Below are 23773 nucleotides of genomic sequence, written 5' to 3' on the forward strand. Positions count from 1 at the left end.
GACGTATCACGTCGCCACGTTGGAGAAAAGATGACATGTACTGATAAGTGGTTTTGCTTGTGTGAAGTTTAGGGACTTCACAGCTACAACTTTATTTCACACAAAGAGAGAGAGAGGGAGGAAATGACCAGGTGTTCATTCCCAGTGGATCTGTTTCTTTGAATGTACATAAATAAGATTTGACACCTTTATTGTATGTGTGTGGGTCTCATTTTCCTTCTGTCACTTCCTAACATTTTTCCTATCTTTATTCTGCAGTAGTAATATATCTTTCAGAGTCCCTGTGTGAAGCCAAAATATATAGTGACCAAAAATAGTCACTCTAGCAGCTTCAGTGATGCAAAGCTGTGCTGTAAAGATGTGTGTGTGTGTGTGTGTGTGTGTGTGTGTGTGTGTGTGTGTGTGTGTGTGTGTGTGTGTGTGTGTGTGTGTGTGTGTGTGCAGACCTTCACTTAATGATGCATGTTGATTTTATCTATTTAACATGTACTTAACTGAAAGATTTAGAATTCAGAGACAAAGCAGGAAAGAAGGAGATAACGTGGTTATTCTGAGAGGATTAGGGGGAAAAAAGGTGTCACTCCTGAGTCTCTGGCCAACCTACTAGTGTGATTTAACAGCACTGCTGTGTTCAACTGAGAAACTGGTTGATGTTTACATCAGACACCAGCTGTGTCTCAAAAACAACCCATTAGGCCCCTAATGGAGACAAGGCCACTCTCGTCCTGTGAAGTTTGCAGCCACATGCTAATGATTTACACATAGCACCAAGGTTGGATCTCTACACAAGTCACAAAAGTTAAAAACACACATACATACATGAAGATAGCCAGTGCTATTACTTTCAATTTAAATCTACATAAATAAATATAATAAATGATACGTGTGTCATGTCATCCTGCCTCAGTTTACATCTCCGTCCTATTTTTCAGCAAAGTACCTTGAGTCTCTTCTTTTGAAGTCTTGTAGATGTGACAATTCACAACACAGGTTTTTTCGGGGAAGGACAATTTTATTTAAGGTTTTTCAAAACATTTACATCCAGTGAATTAGGTACTAGATCATTCTACCCACAAACAGAAAGCAAGAGAAAGAGAGAAAGAAAAAAAGACAACGAAAAGCTAGGCAGTCAGTTTAACACAGTTGCCTATAATATTCACAGTCTTTACAGAACAAGGTGAGAGACAGTGATCTACCCTTGTTAGTATTTACAGTCCATGTTCCATTGACTCCACCTCTGCTGGACCAAATTTCCTCCACATGTAGTGAGGAAGTCATTTCATGCAGCCGGTTTAAAAACAGGAAGGCAAGCGGATTTCCAATTCTTCAAAAATGAGTCTTTTGTCTGTATCATTCATCATAACATAAGAGTTTTCTAAACATTAAAAGGTAGCAGCATAATATCTTCAGAGCAGCCAGAAAGAGCTACTTCATGATCCACTTCTATCTTTATTGTATAAACACAAGAAAACCAGTTAATTCTTAGGAGAAATTAAAAAGAGGCGAGCGTGTGTGCCCTCCCACACTTTATACTCTCTTTCACTTTGACATTTTTACTAAAAAAAACTCACAGTTTCAAAACTTTTTTCCCCTTCATTTGTTTCCTGTTCCTCCATCTGTCATCTGAAAGTCAGTTTGTGCTGTTAGTCTAGTGTGAAATGACATAATGCTCAGAGTCAATGAGCTGCTTTGATCTCTTGTCACCTTGAACATAAGCCAGCTGTGCCTCAGGGCCACAATCATGACATCACCATGGAGATTGATGTGGAGGAAGATGGGGGTCAATGCTCTGAAAGAAGTCCCCATTATGTTTCTCTAATACAGAAACATCTCATTATTCTTGTTTCACCAGCTTTCTGTATGATTGTTTGTTCATATTTAACTGGGCTTCATGAGGATTCTTCCCATGACTCCAGCTGAAGATGAAAGTTGCAACTACATTGTACTCTGTGCTTTTCTATGTTAAGTCTTCCATGTCAGCTTTAAAAAATTACCCTTGTTCATCCCATTTGAAGCTGACTTTAGCATAAGACATGCTGACTTTCACACAGACAATCCCCAGGCTGTAGATTAAACAGCACAGATCTATTGAACGCAGCCAGACAAGTCGAGAGAGGAGGTGAATGTGAACTTGACCCCGTGCACTCTGCATTTAATAGTTTCCAAGGTTTGACTGTGTAATCAGCAGAGGTAATTTACAGTTCCCAGGTAAGAACATGGATCCAAGAAACTCTAATGATTGTGGGGTTTTTTTTTTTCTGTAAATGTAATTTTTATTCTTTGTCCCTTCTCATCATACGCAGGTCCAGATACCATTAAGGATCTCTGTCTGCAGGTGCGATGTCCTGCTCATGAAGTATGTCATCCATGAATACCAGACAGCCATCTGCACCAATCACAAGCCGCCAACCAACAGGTAACATCAGCAAATGATATATTATGACGTTACAGAAACTACAGAAAACAAAGTAATTATGAATTGTATGAAGGCATTATGCAACAAATAATATGTAATGTTAACAAATAAATTTGTAGTTGTTCAACATCTAAATGAAAAATGTGTATTTTTTGTGCTGAAATTAATTTAATTGATCGTAATAAAAACATAGGTTTGTTTTAATCCTCTTTTTTATAAGCATTACTTATTTAAACAAACCTATTAAGATCATCAGTAAACAAACACTTTAATTAATTCTTTTCTAATGTGTGTGTGTGTGTGTTTTCAAAGACCAAATTACCTTTTTGTTTGCATTTGGGTCATGGATTGTACTTTAAAAGCTACATTAAGCAGCATTGTTTCTGATTATTTCTGCCCTCTGTTGGTCAGTGCAGGCAGTGACGCAGCTCTACACCAACCATGCAGGATTACAGGATTTCTGCTATTTGACATGGTCAATTTAAATAGACAACATATGTTTCCACCATTATCCAGAGAGAAAATGAAAACCCTGCTAAGAGTTTTCTTTATTAACATGGTTTTGCAGACACATAATAGTGAGAATAACAGCCAACTGATTACTATTGTTGTATATATTTTATTAGTGACTGTGTTAAGTCCCACCCCGGTTGTTACGCTTTCTCTCCCTCTTAATCTCCCCCTGTCAGTTTGAAGCCCTCAGCAGTAAACTTGGACCAGCAGCTGTTGCTCATGGGATATGTAGGCTGTGCTCCCTGCCCATATCCAGCCCTGTCTGTGGATTTGATGTCCACACCTACTCTTCAAAGGTGAGATGTCCCTTCTGTTTTTGTCCCTGTTTGTCTCAAACTCATATTCTTTTGTCTAATTACTTTTTCTCACACATTCCTTGGCTTCTCTAAGTGTGTAATTCCTTCACGCTTTTTAAGAGATGTAATTAAAAATAGTTTGTTTTAATCATAACAGACACCGGGACAGTGTGTCTTTTAAGCAAGTTTACTCTTCTTTTTTGTGTCACTTCTCTGCTCTTGCATCCACTATTCTCTGCCCATGTTACCTTCACTGTGACAAAAAGTTTAAGGATCCCCTCCAGGATGAATAAAAATCCTCTACTTGGAATAATAAATTGTGTCTGACATGTTTTTCCACAAAAAAAATGTTCAGTTACCTTGGTAAAAATCCGCAAAGTAATATGTGCTCCTTGAGGGTATCCACATCTTTCACTTCAGACATTTAACCTATTTAAACAAGACGTCTCCCACTTCACTGTCCATTCTCAGAGTTTCAAGTTTCCACATTACACTTCTGTAAGTTGTATACCGGCCCTCGATTGGCTCCAAACTCGTGGTGATGTCATAAATCATCTTGTGCGTACACGCCTTTAACTCAGATTTGAAGTGAGCACACAGAAACTTTCCACAGATGAATGTGAAAACAGCTTTCTAGTGTCAAACTCTGCAGATACATCATTCTGCACAGTGAAGCCCAAACATCCAGAAGAAAAACACATTTTTGACTGGAGGGAGACTTCAAAGAATTATTGTCTAAGCACAAAGCTGCATGCATACAATTGCCAAAAACGCTGTATGTATAGAAAGGACAGAGAATGAAAAGTAAGGGCAGATGCTGAGATATTCTGTCCTCTCTTTTTGTATGAAATAAATACTTGTTAAAACAGCCTTTCATTAATTCTGACTGTCAAAGAGAGAGAGAAAACATAAAAGATTTTCTCATGTTTTCAGTGTGCTGACAGTAAGTGGGGGAGGTCATCTATCTCTTGGGGTTTCTCTCCCCTATACAGCTAATTCAGTATGTTTAACACAGGACCGAGTGTTGTTCCTTTGTCGACAAATTTCATTAAGCAACATTAGCAGTGCTATCAAAGAGGTGAAAGGGTAGGAATGATGGATTTGAATTTAAATTTGGTACTGTTGCTGAGCCTTTTGTTTTTGTAAAAAGTATGCAGGCATGTTTATGTATATTCATAGTGTCACACTGGCAAAACTTGTCAGCATCACCTCACAGGTAGAATTTACATAATCATCTCAGTTTTCGTTATTCCTCTTGGAGGGATTGTGTAATTTGATTTCTTTTTTTAACGAGTCCAAACAATTTCTTACCCCTCACTTACCTGAAATGAGATTTATACTGTTAAATTACATTCTGAAGAAGTCCATCTTGCGTTTTGCATGGCATTAGGTTTGTGCTGCAGTGAATAATAGAATGTCACTGGGCATCTCGCTGTCTAATGGTGTGTCTATATGGCTGCCTAATGGACACATCTGTTCATAGAAGATAAATGACCAATCCTGTCTCAGCAAATCTTCTCCTCACCTTCTTCCTCATCTCACCACTTCATGTGTTACATGCCTGTATATAAAAACACATGAAACTCTGCTTCATTAAGTTTGCTAAGAGACGCTAGAAGCCTCATCAGTACACCTGTAATATTTTATGCTGTTATTTCAAGGTTCCTTGTGTTGTCATGCAAACTATTTAGATATGAAGACTTCATTAACCATGTTTTTTGTGTGTTTTTATAGTTTAAGTTGCAGAGCTTTCTGTCTGAGGTGATCTCAGTGAAATGTGATGAACCGTGTTACTGTTTTCCTGGTCAGGATCTCAGTAAACCACATGAGCCTGAGAAGACTGGTGAGTAACTCTATTCAGATGGATTGCTGAGTTGCTAAGAGTTTTTTTTAGAGACTGGTGAGGTGGTAACTTTATTTTGATCCAAAGACTGGTGAGTAGCTCACTGCTGGTCACTAGTTTCCTCTTCCACTTCTGCTGTGTTGGTGCTGTTTTTGTTGCTAACTGTGTTTCAAATACAAGCTTCTTTGTTTAACAAACTATTATAATCACCATCCTCAGGTTTTCACCTGCAGGTATCTCATATTTGACAAAAACGAGGCAGTCCGTAGAACTGTGTGATTGTATATAATCCAGTGTGTGTGTGTGTGTGTGTGTGTGTGTGTGTGTGTGTGTGTGAAAACTGCTGAGTGGCTCAGAGATGATGTATTCATGAATATGAATGTGTCCTTGATTTCAGAAATGACAAAAACTTTCTTGTCTATCTTTTTGAAGCAGCCTTGTCTGCTGTGCTATGAATCTATTTACTGTATGTACGTGTATATACATGCTTGTATCTGTCCATCTATTTATCTCTCTGTCTATCTATCTGAAGTCTCAGCACTGATCCATTTTATTGTGACATCGACTGTGAAACAAACTGATGACTACTGAATAATGCAAACACATCATTGTAGCTTGGGAGTGGAAATGATGCATGCCACTTTCAAATTTATTTAAGAAGTTTAAGAAGTTCAAGTAACATTTAGAGATGAAAGAACTGTCTTGATCACACTAGTAAAATGTTCTGTCATACCAATGTTTTTGTGCAACCTTCTTGTTCAGTCTTTCATTCACTATGATTCATAGTAGATTGGTTTTTCCTCCATTTTCAGAGTGTTTCTAGAGACACAAATCTGAATCTAGAGAAAGATAACAGCAGGATTGATGATACACCAATTTATCTAAAATGCCCTGATTGGTTTATACCCAGCAGATCAGCTCAGGTCATCCCTAATTTATAATTGACTGTTTTGGTATGGGTGGACGATGTCTGGATTCTGTCTTAATGCAGTTGATTTACAATTAATATATTCTCCAGTGGATGCATGTAAGTCAACACAGTTTCTTCAGAAGTTATCTAAACCAATATGTGTGAGTCAGAAACATTTGTTTTCTTGCTTTGTTTGTTTCCATTCCCTATTGATCTGACTTAACAAACACTGCATGAAAGACAGAGAAGTGTGTGAGACGTAGGAGAGAAAGAAGAAAGGAAAGACAGGATGCTAATTCCCAGCCATGATCCGATATGTGATATCTGACTTGTGGCTCAGATCAATAGTTTGTGTTTGATGAGAAACACTCAGCCCTCCAGCCTGTTTACTGTTTACAGCTTCCTCGTGGATGCATGTGAAGCCCTGAGACACACAAACACGCTCACTCCGAAGTTCATACACAGTCCATACACTCTTTTCCTCCTTTTCTCAGTGTCAACTTTTCTACCCCTCTCACCATCCTGTCTTCTTTATTTTATTCAGTTACTTTTTAAAAAAATCAAAACACCGCCAAAAGTGAGTGATTGTTAGATTTGTCAGGAGGCCAGAACACCACAACAAAGAAGTGCTTGTGTTTCTGTGTGTCTGGGTGTTTGCGAACATGAAAACTTGTGAAATGTGGCAGCTGTTTATCTGTCAGTTTGTGTTGATGTTTTTCTACTCCTCCGTAACCCAAAATTGATTAATGATGCTTAATCATTAATCAATTATGAGATGCTCCCTCTTCTCCCATCTTCACTCAGATCTTCAACAGATCACTGGAGCTGTGTGAAGTCCCCTCCTGCTTCAAACGCTCCACAATCATCCCGGTCCCCAAGAAACCCTCCATCACAGGACTGAATGACTACAGGCTCGTCGCTCTGACGTCTGTGGTCATAAGTCCTTCAAGAGACTGACCACCTCAAGGACAACCCAGGCCCCTGCTGGACCCCCTGCAGTTTGCTTACCAGGCAAACAGATCAGCAGATGATCCAGTCAACTTGGGACTGCACTACACCCTGCAACAACTCAACTCTCCAGGGACGTACACAAGGATCTAGTCTGTGGACTTCACCTCAGCGTTTATCCCAGAAGTCCTCCTTACCAAACTCAACCCAGCTCACTGTGCCCGCCTCCACCTGTGAGTGGATCACAAACGTCCTGACAGACAGGAAGTAGCAGGTGAGACTGGGGAAAATCACATCCAGCACCCGGACAGTCAGCACTGGTGCCTCTCAGGGATGTGTGCTCTCCCCACTGCTCTTCTCCCTCTACACTAACGACTGCCCCTCAGGAGACCCGTCTGTTCAACTCCCGAAATTTGCAGAGAACACAACGGTCATTGGCCTGAGGTGGGAGTCCAACATCAACCCAGTCATCAAAAAGGCCCAGCAGAGAATGAACTTCCTGCACCAGCTCAGGAAATTTCTATATCTATTTTTTTCACCTACTTGCTTGTACATAATAGTCATATTTTTATATTCACATATCTCTGTTCAGCTTTGCTGTCCATGTTTTGGCTGTATGTCCATCTGTATCTCCTGAACATTGTTGTGAAAGTACATTGACAGCCACTAGAAACCGGTGTCAAATTCCTTGTATGCGTAAACATACTCGGCTAATAAAGCTGATTCTGATTAATTAAAAAACATGCTTTTCAAGTCTTCTAATCAGTTAGTGAAACTGAACTTAATCTACTCCACCAATTGCGTTATGTGTCAACACAGGTGTATGGTGTTCACAGGTTAGCATACAGTCACAACCATAAACAGTAGTAATGCAGAAAATCGTAATCCTTCATACAAAATATTGAATGCTAATGAAGTCAATCTAAGTCAAATCTAACTTAACAAAGCATTGATGCATGAAGCATTTTTCACTTCACCTGTCATGTTGCAGTGGCCTAGGATCAGATCATACGAACATTTCTTGCTCAAGTAAACATAAGTGTAACAGTGAACCTTTGCATAACAAGATAGAAAATGTTCAGTTTGTTCTGTAATGTTACCTTCACAAATCAACTTGTTATTTGTAGCAGCCTAAATTTGCAGAAAATTTGTGTGAAAGGTTTTTTTTTCATGTTTTGGTTTCTTTTTTTACTTCAACAATATGAGCAGAATTGAATCCAGGATTCAATAAGAAAAAGAATCAATAAGCTGATAGTTGGAATAGATGGAATCAGATAGCCAACACTTCTCTTTGTGCCCATGGTTGTTTAAATCTCGCTTTCCTCATTTTCCTCTCCCTCTGTCTCTCTATTGCTCCATCCATCTCCATGTCATCCTCCCCTCTCCTTTCCTCTGCTCCGTTCAAATATTTGATGGTGACACTCCTGTGTAGAGGGCAGATGGATGACCTACACATCTTGACTGCAAAGATGAATTACTCGCCTTACCATTTCTCTCTTGTCCTGTTTAATGAAAGCTCTCTCACATACTGTGTTTGTCTTCACTATCAGCATGGCAAAGCAGATTTACCCACGCGTGCCTTTACTATGGAAGATATGTATATTTAAACTTCTCCTATTCAAAAGGTCAGCAAACCTTTGAATGTTTGAATTCACATCACAGCCGTCTATGCAATTTTACATATTATTGAAATTATTGTCATCTCCCAAGGCTAAATACTTTATATTAAAAACAATCTTATACTATAACAACACACAAGAGCCTGTCTGGACATTATACACTAAGTACCGGGTGAACATTATAACCTTCTAATTTTCCGAGGATGCTGATGTTTTGTCCACTACAGCGTGACTGATATATTAGCATGATCAATATTATTGGCTAATTTAGCTTATTACAGATCAGTATTGGTGTATATGTCAGCTTATAAGTAATGAGAAATGACTGTAAAGAAATCTTTGAAGATTTTTTTTAAACATTTCATTATCAAAAGTGTTTTCTTATGTTTTCCAATATCACTATAGTCTCAACCTCAAAAAACATTATCAGTCCGACTGCAGTTATAAACGGTTGTATACAAGTCGACATGTCCTCACCCTCTACTTACAGCTTATATCCTTTTCTTGCCCCACTTGTTTTATTGAGCAAGATGTAGAAGCTAAGAAGCTGCCAACCAGGGCCGTTTTATTCTTTTTCCTTTTCTATTTCCTCTCCTCTATCTATCTATCTATCTATCTGTCTAACTATCTGTCTGTCTGTCACAACACAATGTATTCAAGTTCTTTTCACATGAATCCATCAGTAATTTAATATATTATTGATCCCTGTAGAGAACTCTGTTTGTTATACTAGTGAAGTGCCCATTCAAAATGTGCCTGTTCAGAACAGGCTGATTGCTTGGCCTCCAGCTGCTACTTCAGCTCATAGAAAAATTAATACAGTTGATGTGAGGTGTGACTGAATATATACACCAACAACATGAAAAAACTAACATTGTATTATACCCACATGTTATAGGCTAAATAACGGGCTAAGTACTCTAATAGTAAATACATATTCTTTTCTCATTTCAAGTAAAATGAGGGGTGCATTTAAAAATAAAATGATGTGCATCTGAAAAAAAAGTTGATCAATCATATTGGGCTCTTAGATCATTCCTATTTTCTGTGCCTTCAGTTTGGATTTGAGTGGTTATGTTTGCTCCAAAGATCTCGGAGCATATGAGACAAACTGGTTTTGAACTGCCCAACAGTCATTGTGTATTGGGCTCTGAATGCTTCCAAAACGCGTCACTCGCTGCTGATCTGCTAAACGTGCTTCTAATGCTACGCATTCTGTCTAGACACGGGGCCAGAGTGTCCATTCTTTATTAAAAGCTCTGTTTTTGCTGCCTACTTTTCTCTTTTTAGAGCACTTTTCTCTGACATGCTCGAGTCAGCAGAGCCCTGAAGCTCCGCCCTGCCCCTGCACAGAGCGGACCAGCTCGCTGATTGTTGGTTTATTCAAAGTTTATTAATATCAAAGGTATCGTCTGTCTAAATTGCACCAAATTCGACACTGTACTCCCTTTGTTCCCCAGCAATGCACCTGCCAAGTGTGGAGTTGATTGGATGAATGGTTCAAGAGATACGTAAAGGACATACATACAGACATACAGACAGAGATTCCTTTCTTTAGTAGATAGATCATCATCATCTCAAAGAGTGCAGCATCAGCCACAGTCTGGTCCCCTCAGGGCGGGTTGGCACAGTGTCTCATTCAAGATGACTTCAGCAGCGTGAACGCTTCCCCTCACAGGGCCTCTGTTGAAGGGCTCTCTTAACCACTAAGCCCCCTTGCGCTCTGAATGTACAAGTGTTCTTCATGTATTCCCCTCGGAACAACTTTGAAGTCAGTTGTGTGTCTGACTCTGACATCTTTAAGCCGACCTGACCCCACTGTGCTGCTGAAAGAAACAGCTAACAGGATATTTTGTGTCTCGTTCTGTGTATCTTGTCCTTTTGTATGTGTTCCTCCCAGTGTGCAAATGTTTTCTGCTCCAGCTTTCTGACTCACTGCCCAGCAAAAGGACTTCCATCACAGGCAGCAGCGCCGTGCCTGTCCAAAACAATTTGGGTCACACCAAGTGAAACAGAAAAGAGAGTTCCTCTGAGACTCATTGTGGGCCACAGTGCAAAGTCTAGAGAAAGTAGAGAGGCAAAGATGGAGAGAGGGAGAAGTCAGAGCAGCAGGGGGAACAGAAGAATGAGTCAAAGTGAACAAATTAAGTGCAAGTCCAAACACCAAAGACAAAATGGAGAAAATGGAAAAAGAGCAAAAGGGAATATTTAAGTGAACAAGAAACGTATGGGAGTTTTTGAGTGAGGAGAAAAGGACTTTGCTACATGTGTCATTTAAATCATGTTTTCAGATAAATAGCTTCTGTAGACGTGGTTATCATTTGGATTTGATGAATTCTGTTTACTGAATCCACTTCTTATTGAATTTTATTTCTGATTTCTATTTGAAGAAAATATGAAATGTTTTAATAATTATTGATTCCTGTCAGTAATGGAGGATGCAACACAATTTAACAAATACTCTAATATTTAAAGAAAAAAGCATGTGTGTGTGTGTGTGTGTGTGTGTGTGTGTGTGTGTGTTTTTAATAGAGAGATGTTGGATACCGACCTGTCATCTGCATGTTTTGTGTCACCTTTGTCATCTCAGCTGACAGCAAGCTGTGAAATTGTTAGTGTGTTGCAGCCCATCACACCACAACAGCAATAACACACACACACACACATACACACACACACACACACACACACACACACACACACACACACACACACACACACACACACACATACACATTATGTCTCCCTTTCAGAGTGACTCCTGTGTTTTCTTCACATGCTGCCATCCCTGTTTAGCAATTAGTACTGCTGATCAAAGGAGACACATACACACACACAAAACTGCACACAAACCAAATATGCAGGTCAGATATAATTATCAGTTTGTGTTCCTATGGTAACAGCCAAGACACTGCAACAGATTGTGTGTTCTGTGCTAATAGAAAGGAGAGTTTGATGATATGCATGGCTTTGTTTCATGTCTTTTTCTTTAGTTGTGAAGCAAATTGACATCTTTCCTCATGCGACAAAACCTATGTCCCCAAGTTGGGGAAAAATTTTGGGTCAGTGGTTAAGGTTAGGGTTAGGGTAAGTCTCCAGGAAATGAATGTAAGTCTATGTAATGTCCCCAAAAGTCACCTAGGACAACTCTGGCAACAGTCTGGCTCCCTCCTCGATGCTTGACCTCAAATCCTCTGACAGCTTTGATTCCACTACCGGACGTAAGTACATCTGCTCTGTCTGTGTTGATATAACTGTGACTATAAGGTTTAGTCCCAATTTCTCCCCCATAAGCCCTCTCCTCATGTCAGACTCACCCTAAATTCAGAGTGGCCCCCAAAAGAGGTCTATAGGATGTAATGATAAATGTAATGGAAACATTTTATAAAGACGTGGCAAGGATTGGGGAAGCTTTTTTGTTTCTTCACTTATTTACTGCAGTTTATTTTGCATTACTAATCTCTACTGTTCATATTGCTTCTATTTACTGTTTACTACTAATACTTATTACATTTGATGCCAAGTGTGGTGGTGAAAAATCTTTCTTTTTAGGTAAAGGGAAAGGTTAAACAGTCACCCCACAGAGCATATCCTTTGAATTGGGACATCACTGCATTTCATGTGAGCACACAATCAGAAGGAGTTGGGAAAGGGGGCCTGAGGGAAAACTGTGACGCAACACAAATGTCTGTGTGACAGAATGACTCAGAAAGATTTGTGTGGCTAAAAGAGATTTCATCTCTGCAGGTTATTTCATCTGTTGAGAGCCCACGTTAGAAAGACACTTGCTCGTCCCAGTTGGAATTGGGTTATTTTAACATTGTCGCTGCTCTGTTCGGTGTAATGTACTGTAGTCTGTTTTAAAAGTGTCTGTGTCAGAATATGAACACCAAACTAATGCATGTACTTTCATATTTGCAGGTACAGTCGAATAAAGATTAATTGGGAAATGCTGCTGTTGCATTGTTGAGCTATCTGGGCTATATTCAGGTAAGTCAGTGGTACATGGCACAAGACACAATCAAACCACAAAGAGGGGGCACTGCACCATGAGGGGCACATGTTGCAGGGTGAACCTTAAGAAAAAGGTAGCATAGAGCTGTCCCTTATGAAGCACAAAAGCTTATTGCAGTGGCAAATTGCCTTATTGTACTTTGTCTTGTGAGTCAATTTTGTACCCATACCCCTAAGTGAACAATATGTACTTTGAAATAGTGATATAGTCAGTTGGCAACCATGGAAACAGTGCAAAACATGAATTCATCTTATGGCACATGTCTTTGACCTGCTTTCAGCATGAAGGCTATGCAGTTTCTACAAGCTATGTCACCAAAACAAACTGTGTGATTGTTAGAGCTACATCCCACTGCATCTCTCTAATGGGCTCAGTGCAAGTCTGTAAAAGAACATATGTAGGCAAGACTGAAAAAACATTTTTGTATCTAAATACTGCTTTCTTGGCCCAAATCCTTGCCATTGGCTGTCATGAAAACGAAAATAGTGATCCCAATAAAGGACATTACGCCAACATTTTAATACGTTTAATATCTGTATATCCACTGACAATGTATGTAAATACTTGCTTTGATTTTTTAAGTTTGGTCTGATTTTAGACTGCCCAGATCTAACAAAATAAGATTTTGGTTTTCAGGATATTATCAGAGCAAATTCATACACACATTTCACCAATATCACATTAATATCCCTCCTTGTCTGCTACTGGTATCTAGGCTTTCACACCAGCATTTTGCCCATGCCCAACAGATAAACTTCAACCTCCCGCTGGACCTAGTTAAGTAAATTAGCTGTGTACGAAACCCCTGTTTAACTCCCGCGACTCCTTCAAGGACAGCAAGCTGTCAAACAACGAGTGGAGTTACTGTTTCCAGAAGCCTGAGGGTGAGGGGAGGTTTCCTCAACTTGATGGAGTCTGACAGAGCAAATGATGAAGTTGGGGGGAGTTGAGAGGATGCAAGGAGGAGTTAAGAGGCGAAAAAATGAAAGACGATGAAAGTGTATTGAACAGTTAGGTTTGCAGGCACAAAGGTGCACAAACTTTAACTCACACTCATTTCCACACCAAAAAGCATCCAAAAATAGGACGCTGTCAGTGGACGTTCACCGCAGGAGGTGGGGAGAGAGTGATGAAAACGTAAGTGGTTGTACTGCCTCCTGCAGCCTGATGCAGAAAGAATTTGAGGGAAAAGGGAAAGAGGTACAACATGGAAATAAGAGGGAAGGAGGAGGGAGATGGCAAGATATGCAGGTGTGTAACAGAATAGATCGTCTTCATAAACTTTGAGGAGGTCGTTGGTGAATACACTTAATTTGATTGATGAAAGGACTGAATTCATGATTCATGAATGTAATTATATTGGGTTAAGTGGAAGAATTATTAAGGGCAGAAAAGTGACAGGCTAAGAAAATGAAAATGTGTTTGCTATTAAAACTGTTTAGTTAAAGTTGGGTCTTTCTGTGTTGGTAGGATTGCTTTGTAAGTAAGAAAAGTAGGAATCAGACTCAAAGGAAAAGCCTCACTTGTCAGTTTAGTTTAATGACAGCTGTCAGTCTTTCACCCCTGTAGAATAATAAAGTCACACAATACATTTCATGTTCAGATTTCTTAGATTTAAAGGAATCAGTAACTCAGGGCTCATTTGACATCTACACAGAATCCCATTGGCCACAGTCATTCAACATTGAGCATATTAGTCTTCTCCTTTACAGCAATACACAGCTTGAGAAGTGGCCTTTGTGTGTGAGTGTGTGCGTGTGTAAATATGTTATCTTATTGAAGGTGACTGGCTGCTTTTAAGCAGATGTATGGCTGTTGTCCAGCAGCCTTAACAGTGATTGTGGATTATAATAGCTTTGATCACAATGAGAGCAGATGTGACTTTAGCTCTGTCCTGACTGTTTGATTCTGTTCTATCTTTTTCACTATTTAATATTCTCAACAATCCTCCCTTCCGTGCTTTTCTCTCCTCCTTTGTTTCATCTCTAGCTTCCTATATTCCTCGTTGTACTGAGGAGGGCTACTTCAAGCCAAGCCACAGCAGCACTGGTCAGTCTTTGAGTGCGGTCGAGTACAGCAACGAGATTGCCGGTTCCAGAAAACAAGACAATAAATAAATAAATGCAGAAAGAACACAGCATGCACACACACACACACACACACACACACTGACTTGAACTACATGAAACATCTATTTGCATGAGTTTGATAATGAAGATGAAAAAAACTGACAGGTTGTTTCAACGATGCATGTTTCTGTCATATACTTGGGACTGATTATGTAAATTGTGTTAATGTATTATTCAAATTTCTACTAGTCACTGGAAACTGGAAAACAAATTGCTTTCCTGTGCATTCAAAACTACACAACCACCACCCATGCACTGGTGTATTTTGGGAATTCTCCAGTCCTACCCTTTGCAAAATATGTCTGTCTCTCAGAGTTAGCTCTTTGATCCAGGTAGAGTGCTGTGAGACTGTCATCACTCCACCTGTGTAATCTGGACTGCTGGAAGCAGCCCGCAGAGCTCTTTAAGCATTAGACTGAAACATAGTGAACATCATTGTTACAAGTGTACTGTCTTCTACAGAAACATCGTGGAGAGATGTGTGGGTGTCACACAGAGCAATGACTATTTAAAGATGCTCTAAGCAATCATCTGACCAGTAGAGAGCCCCAAAGACTCTAAAACGAACTCACAGGAAAGGACTTAAATACAGTTTACAGTATATTCACATATCAAGATCTGGTTAACATGTTAGCAACCACATTTCTAACATTACTTGCACATCCAGCTACATGAGCATCCTAAAAAGAGGCATCTTAATACTCACCTGCTGATTATAAATCCAACATTGACTCACTTTTTTGCCAATGTTTGGTCTGGCTTAAAAAAAAAAAATCTGGCTCAATCGGTGAACTTTTCTCTGCCAGCCATTTGTTTACTTTGGCTCTCCACGGGGTGTCACACTGTGTAGGTAGCATAGAGCTGCTGTGCTGGGAGTAGCAGATTTACATTGTGGATGGTGGCAGGGAAACTAAACCAAAAACCAGGAGCTGAAATTGCAAAAAGCCGCAGTATAGTGTGCATATTTTCTGTGCTGTATTAACATGTTCACATTACAGGGATTCAGTGTTAATTTAAAAAGAAAATCTATCCACAGTGGGATCTCTTGTGTGTAGGCTTGTCTAGAAACGTGCTTATGTCTTTTACTAACATAAAAGCTGTGCTTTCTAACTCTGAGCATTTCTCTCTATCAAGTAAACAAATCAGCAGGAATGTTTGACTTTAAAATGCAATCCAATACAATTGCTCCCTTTGTGAGGTTTATAATGTTGAATTTCTGTTGCCTTTTTGTCAGAGAGGTGTTGATTTTTAGCACATTTAATTCTCAGGTGTTATTTTCTCTACCAGCTGTGTATGTGTGGTGTTCTTTTTTATCATTGAGCTCAAACTCCTGTATCTGTTTTCCTCTAAGGAGATGAAACACCAAACAAAGCCAGCCAGTCTGTCAGTGTTCATTTTTCTGCAGATGAGGAGCAGGTGACGTCAGTGGGTCACTCTGCTCGTATAGCAGTCATCCAATAAGAAAGTCTCAGTCCAATAAGAAAGGAACACAGAAGCAGCGTTGGAGGATGATGAATCTGGCTTTGTTCAGTTCCCAGCTACTCTCCCATCAGCCAACCAGGGACTCTCAGCACAGATCTTATTCTGTTTCAGTGGGTCCACAAACTTAAGGATGCTTGATAATAAGTGGACACTGTTTGAGAGGAGTCTCCTGTCAAAACAGTGTACACACACAGCAAACAAGCCGATACCCAAACATGTCAAGGAGTACAAAGAAGGTCATACTCTCTGGTGAATCTTATCAGCTCCTCTAAATTGACACAGTCTAAAAATTGGTATTTAATACTGATTATTTAAATCTACGGCTCTTCAGAAAACATGTATCGTCTTACCAACTGAAATGATAAGACATTGTGGACCTGTGAGAAGTTTGAATTTTTAAAAAATGTTTTACACTTGGCTATTACATCATTGATCAACCTACAGCCATTTAACAAGTGTGCCCAGTGTCTCCTCCAGCTTTACATTGGATCATGTTGTTTCTCTTATCATTTTTGCCTAAATGTTTCTGTTTCTCGACCCCCCTTGAAACCCGTGTTGTGATGTGACACAGACTTCGTCCTCTCTGACACCCTTTTCTCACTCTGCCTCCTATTTGTTCAGTTTTTACACCTCATTCTGTCATCTTATTCTCTCTGTGTGTCTGTGTATCGTGGTCAGATCATCTGACCTCAGTCTGCGAGGTCAGAAATGTTATATGCTGTTATAAATATTGTATGTTTGTTCCAGGAAGGCCAGATTCTGGTTTATGTTCTCCATCTTTTAGACATTCACTCTCTTCTGTATTTCACCACTTTACTCCTTTTAGGGTTCTACAGTGTCGATAGATCTACACAGTGTGTCACACTGCAGGGCTCTGAGGTGCTTTGTTTATTGGAGATCTTGAATGTTGGAAAAAGTCCCAAAACAAAGCAAAAAGATTTAAGTTGCTTTTTTGTTGTGTTGATGTTTTTCATTTTGATTGTTACTGACATTGGGATGAACAGTCTGCTACATATGATCTTCTTTCTTCTTCTTTTTTCCAACACTCAGAGGGTTGATGTCTTTAATCGCAGGGTTGGTTCAATTCCCAGCTCCTCCTGTCAAGTGTCCTTGAGCAAGAAACTGAGGCCAAATTAGTTCCCGACTGCCAGGCCGTCGCCTTGATGGCAGCATCAGGCCGCTCTTTCCTTGAAGGTATAAAAGCGTTTTACAAGTGTAGTCCATTTGTCAAAATACTTAACCAATGAAACATCCAAACAATTCACGCTCTCTGAAATTGTTATAAACAGTTGCCCACCAGTTGACCTTAAAAAACCTTGAAAAAGCAGACTCGAGTTTTTGACACAGACCTAAAGGGAAATAACAAACAGTTGTTTATCTGTTCGCTTTGAAAAGGAAAATACAAAAGCAGCAGCAGCATCAAAATGTCAGAAAAGAATCTTAAAGAGTACAAAGGATTGTGTGTAGACATCTGGTACCTGTTGTGTATGAGTTTAACTGAGTTCAAGTGTCTCTCTGGAGTCTGCAACTACTGAGCTTCTGAAATAGTCTTAATTGTACTATTTTCACGTATCACTCTGGTTAGGAACAACATGTGTCCCTTTGGGTTTTATTAGAGCTAACCGACATATCTCGGAAGAACTTCCAAAAGTCCCAAATGTAAGGACCATTATATTAAGCTTGGAAAATCTAATTCAGTACAAGTACACTAGTGTTTAATCTCACTCCACTCCGATAAACAAACTATCTTCAAGGTCATGGTGCATGTTTTCATTGGAGAGTAGAAGGCACATTCTGTAGCAATTTGTTTCTTGTTAAATTATTAAGAGGTCGTTATCATCATATTAACATTGGGGGAAAATGTTGGAATATAATACAGAGTTGATTAAGTACAAGTCTTGTTACTGAAGCTCTACACAAACAGGATTAAAACTTACAAAAAATGCACATAAATCATTAAGATTCTGTGACTGTCACACAAATGAATTGATTGATGGGAACATTATTGCCGGCATTTAAGTTTTAGAGCATTAGTTATTAGTGATGGTGAACATAAAATAGATATAAACAAATGTCATTGTCAGTCAGCAGTTTGCCGCTTGCTTCTCATGTCAGTTATTTAAGTTCTGCAAAATTTTAATTGCATTACTTAGGCTTGTTTAAAAAGATGAATCACCACTAGCCACTTTGATATTGTATGATCATCCCTTTCACATCTATGTCCTCCTGTTGTTTACTTTCCTACTGAGCCTTCTCTCTTTTCTTCACTCAGTCCTCATCTACAACAAGGGATCAATGACATCTATTGCAAGGTTCGCCTCTTTTACTGGCTTAAGTCCATCGATTTGTCTTTTGTGTATTTGAATGGACAATATTGATTTACTCATTTAAGAGACGAACACGGCAAATGGGCATGAGCTCATTTCTCGCTGTTGCATCCCATTTTGTCGTCTCTCAGCTCCTCAGTCAGACTGATCTTACCTTGTTGCCCTCTCATGATGTCGTTAGTAAACTACCATTTCCTGCCTGGCGGCTGTCTTCCCCTTTAGCTGTGAAGTGATGCTAACTAGGCTTTGGGCACACACAGATGCACAAATTCACTCTGTTACACACACAAAAAAATTTTTTTTTAGTAAATAGTAAAAGTAATGGTGGGCCATATTTGCTCTCTTTCTCTTATTTATATGAGTGTATATTTTTTACATTGTAAAAAAAAAAAGTTTATGTCCAGGTGGATATAATAAATGTGGGATTGTGAAATTGCATTTATATTAACTGAGGTGTGAAATTCACTGTCCTCACTGTAGCGTGAAGTTCTTTGTCTCCTCATGCAAGCATAGTGTTTTTTGTTATTATTTTTCACTATTTTGAAATTCCAATGAAATGGTGACATTACAAGCTGTTTTGGTTTTACTGTGACAGCTCCACATTGTTTGAATAAATATAAGTCTGTCCCTTCCCATGCTTTCTGTTCAGTGTCCTCATTTCAGTGACAGAAGTCTATATGTGCCACCAGCAGACACACTTATAGCACGCACACATACAAATTATGCTGTCACACCCATTCATTGACATGCACATCCCTTCAGAAACACAGTTGCAGTATAGATTGCATTTTAGAAATATGACACACATTTATTAATTTATGTTATGGTGAATGTGAGTTTTGGACAAATAGTTTCAAACTGAGACATATGCACATTATCCAAATGGCAATGACTTTTGATGGCTCCCGTCATCATCCTTCAAACAAAGCTCGCCTCACTAGTTACGCCTTTGTCTTCATTTAATACGCTGTATTAAATCCATTGAACTGATAATGCCCTTTCTGTAGTCAATTTGATTAATGCAACTTGAAGAAAATCAATTTTCCACTATCTTTCTCCCCTGTTTCATCCCTTCTTCCCATCTTCCTCTCCCTATCAGTCTATCTGTGAGGTTATCATGGTGGTCGCTCCGATATAATGATTTCAGACTGGTTTAAAGCTGAGCTGCATGAGTGATGGCTTGGATTACTGCATACACTGGACTCACTCGTATGAAAACTAGATTTTTCTGGGGAGTGACAATGAAGATCTCTGTATCTCTGGTCCCCACAGATTCCAAAACCATAATCTCAAACAAGTAATGGAATTTAAATTATTTTCCTCCGTCTTCTATATCACATTAATTGTGCTAAGAGCCAAAGGAACCCAGTCATTAGAGGGAGGACTGCAGTGTTTATGCATGTGGCAGGCGTTGATGGAACAGATGTTTCTGAACAGCTGCATTTAGTATATTTTTGCATACACAAATGTGTTTCTCTGTGTGTAAAAACGCATGTGTAATGTGTGCATTCATTCAGTTTCTCCAATATAGACTGTTGGCAGGACGGATATACCATCATGCCCTGGGAAAACTGTGAGATTGATGGGAGCATCTGCTAATCTCTCCTTGGGGAGTGATGGGTGGCATCCAGGCTTTATCAGCTGCATGTGTTGACTGCGACTCAGCACTATCCTCCAGGCTAACATTGACAGGTAGCACATTGTTGGCTCAAGAAATTCTGCTTTTCTTTGCATATTTATTAGTCTACATTACAGTAACAGAAAATAAGGCAACAGGAGTTTTTAAATCTAAACTTTTAACTGCAAAATACACTGAACTCTCTGCTCCCTGAAGCGTGAAAGACAATTGGATTATGCCCTGGGTCAGTCAGTGGTGTAGGCAGGCCAGCTGGTCCATATTACCTTTGGGTTTAACCCCTTTCCAATGCATCATTAAGATTGACTGTGTGTCCTGGCCTCTAAATTGAGGTTATTGGTCTTAATCCACTGCGCTGATAAACTCCTAATAGCCTACACTGTGTGGACATGAAGCATGCCTTGCCCCCATGCCTCAAAAGACCTCATTTATATTTATGACAACCTCGACTCTCCATTCCTGATTAATCCACTTAATATTAGGACGCAGATCCGTAAATCTCCTCCTGCCTCTGTGGAGAGCAGTAAAAGAGCCATGGATGTGACAAGAATGTCAACTCTGGGATTTGCAAAATAAAACAACATTCGCACACCAGAACACCCGTGCTACTGCAAAGCCAAATCTTTTCACTTGTCCCAGAACTAAAAACTCTCAGTGGTGCAGCGGATGGTTGGCAGACAGCAGCGGTTGTACGTTCTCAGACCCTTACAGCGGGTCCTAAGAAGATTGGTTTAAGTCATAAGCAAGCTATTGAAGTGCTGACGATTATGATCCTCTCTTTCACTACGCAGGACAGAGAAAGAGAGCATGAGAGACAGACACATACTGAGTCACAGATTAGCTAGTCAGCAGAGAATAAGTGCTGCTTAATTCCCTCTGAGGAGTTCAAAGGTTTCCTCATCCTTGTTGAGAGCTGCACTGCCCACACCAAGGAGCAAATTAAGTTTTCATGGGAGGGTAAGCATCAAAGCTTTAGTTCGTCCGTGACAGCAAGGTTATCAGAGTCACAGAGATGGGCGCTTTGATCGGGAGCTTTGATTTGTTTTATGCTGACGTGTTTCCATCGGTGTCTTTTTGACTAACTTTTACAGGGTCAGCGATGTCTTGGTCCCCTCTAATAGACAACTGAGAAATTTCACAACCTCGTCTGATTATGTAATAGCCCGACTTTGTCTAGAAGTGGCTCATCTGGATGCATCCTCTTTCTTTCTGTCGTAGCTTGTAACCAACTCAGATTTCTTAGTGGTGACAAGCAAGACTGTGTCCTTGAATACCCCTGAGACTCCCTTGTTCCACCTTCACTCATCCTTCTTTCACCTCAACTCTACTTAAGCAGATGGCCACAGATGGGAAAATAGAGCCCCGTGGACCTGATGGCATCTGTTTTGCTCTCCATAACTCTTCCACGTGCATATCTACTTGCATCACACACACATACACAGACTATTAGTCACTCCTATATTACATCATAACATGTCTAGGATATTATAGGTCTCTGTTGATACAATACAGAACACAGTGTGACAATATGGAGAGGGCAGCCAAACGCTACACCTACACGTTTATTGAATACATCATGCTGGTGGCTACATGTGAGTAGATGGGACACGATTACATCCAAGTCCATCAGAGTTGACCGATGTTGAGTACCTGAGAGCAATAACTCACCCACAGAATTGTGCATTCATCATTCTTTAAAGGCTTTTTAGTAGTTTTGAAGAGCCATACAAGGATCTAACTGATATCAAAAGTGATGCACTAACCCAAATATGGTTTCAGCAAGATAAGGCAAGATAAGATCGAACTTTATTGATCCCAGAAGGGAAATTTAGCATTACAGCAGCACAAGAAAAGACCAGACAGGTAGAAAGGAACAGTAGAAGACACTGATGGTCTGCACAAAATAGATCAACCCAACAAGTACCAGCATTCACTAATATTTGATTTAGAGGTTACAGTTTTGAGTGTACTGTCAAGAAGTTCGAGTTGATCTTATTTGTAATTCCAGCGATACAAAAAAACTGTTGAAATGAAATCTTTTTTTATAGGACAAGGGTGTAAAAACCAAACATAAATGCATCAAGGCAAAGACATAAAAAATTTACAATGTGAAGGTGCAACTGAGTTTAATGAGTATGCTCAAATGAAGTGCATATGATAGAGTATAAAAAGATAAAACAACATATGTATATATACATATAAACATACTTGTAGATACTTGCACATACTATACATACAGTGTGTACAAAGTAGCATTAAAATATGAGACAATTTAAGTTGTGGTCATTGGAAAACACCTATCTCTTGATAAGTCAGCCATGATGGGTGTTGAACTGAAAAATACTTAATAGCTTTAAAACGTTTCAATATCTATTCGAAGCTCTTTTAATGCTCTTGAAAACAGAATAGTAATCAAATTCACACAACTTGACAAAGCTCTAACTGCTTATATCACGAGAATTTCTTGGAATTAATTTTTCGGCCAACAAATGGTTCCCTTATGTTGATTATATTCCTTATTTTTGCTAATAAATTTCTCTGTTTCATAAGCTGAAATGCTGAGGATTCAACAACTTGTCAACATTCTCTCCTCATCTGAATGCTCCTGTGTGACGACCAGGTGAAATGAGGAATAGCAACCGTGACCATGACAGCTCCCGTCCACAGCACAGCAAGTGCCATCCATTTCCAAGCGACAGATCATTACAGCTCTGATGGTCGACAGATGGTGATGAATTGGCTCTGATGCCGGCACTGGACAATTTTGGAGGCAGTCAGTTGCACAAAACTGCTATATCACTCTTCTCTATGATGTAGCCATCCAGAGAGTGCCAGATACTGACAGAAATTCCACCCACTCCCTCATTTCACCAGAGATGGGTGATACCATGGGGATAATCCTTGAGCTTGTTGTTTTATGCACAAACAGCTGTTTGTTTCTGAGAGAAACCATCACAATTCACTGAAGACATTGACTAATATCCAGCATATGGCAACCTAATAACGTCTAACAAACTGCATGCCACAATTAGTAGAGCAAATACACAACAAGACTTGACTTCTGGGTGTCCCACTGAGCAATGCAAAAGAACAGAAGCTCCAGGGACATGATGCTCCTTCATCGACTAATAATAAGAATATCGATGACAAGGAAGAAGCCATTCGTTTGTCCACTAACCAATGCTGTCATCTAGTGGTTTGAAACTGCGTAGGCCCCAGTATTGTTTCACTGCTCTATGTTAAAGGGAAAAATGGGTTTTTGACCCCTTTGTAGATCTATTGAGGAGTATGTCTTGCCTGCCATTTTAGGCTATAGCTGTCACACCTTTTTCACTAAATCTGTTTAATAAATATACCTTTAACAAGCCTACTTTGAAAAAAACATTCAAAATGGAAATGAAAGATGAAATCACATTTCAGGAAAAGTGTCACTTCAGACCTCAAAGCCAAGTATTTTAGGACTTTGATTAAAAAAACCCATAGATTATTGGGTAGCAGCACAATTATTAGCTTATGATGTTCAGAGTGCTTGCATAAGTTCACTCTCATGCCAATGTACTTAGGAAAGATGGGGAAAGATATGCAACAACTGTCATCCACATGTTCTTCTTAAATGTGCAAATAATGTGGTGTCCAAAG

The 23773-nt window shown here is 39.5% G+C and overlaps 2 long non-coding RNA genes across 3 annotated transcripts; both read left to right on the plus strand.

Moving 5' to 3' along the window:
- The first annotated feature begins 429 nt into the window (after window positions 1-429).
- Window positions 430-9528, plus strand: LOC122990258. Its single transcript, XR_006405293.1, has 4 exons — window positions 430-2416; window positions 3106-3225; window positions 4960-5068; window positions 6783-9528. It is a non-coding gene; the product is annotated as an uncharacterized LOC122990258 (long non-coding RNA).
- A 2169-nt stretch (window positions 9529-11697) lies between these two features.
- Window positions 11698-19117, plus strand: LOC122989889. Of its 2 annotated transcripts, XR_006405202.1 has the most exons (4): window positions 11698-11766; window positions 12467-12535; window positions 17222-17365; window positions 18444-19117. It is a non-coding gene; the product is annotated as an uncharacterized LOC122989889 (long non-coding RNA). The 2 variants fall into 2 exon arrangements; XR_006405201.1 differs by having other exon boundaries at window positions 17222-19117.
- Window positions 19118-23773: the final 4656 nt, after the last annotated feature.

This window comes from Thunnus albacares, chromosome 10 (assembly GCF_914725855.1).
Source record: "Thunnus albacares chromosome 10, fThuAlb1.1, whole genome shotgun sequence".
Lineage (NCBI taxonomy): Eukaryota > Metazoa > Chordata > Actinopteri > Scombriformes > Scombridae > Thunnus > Thunnus albacares.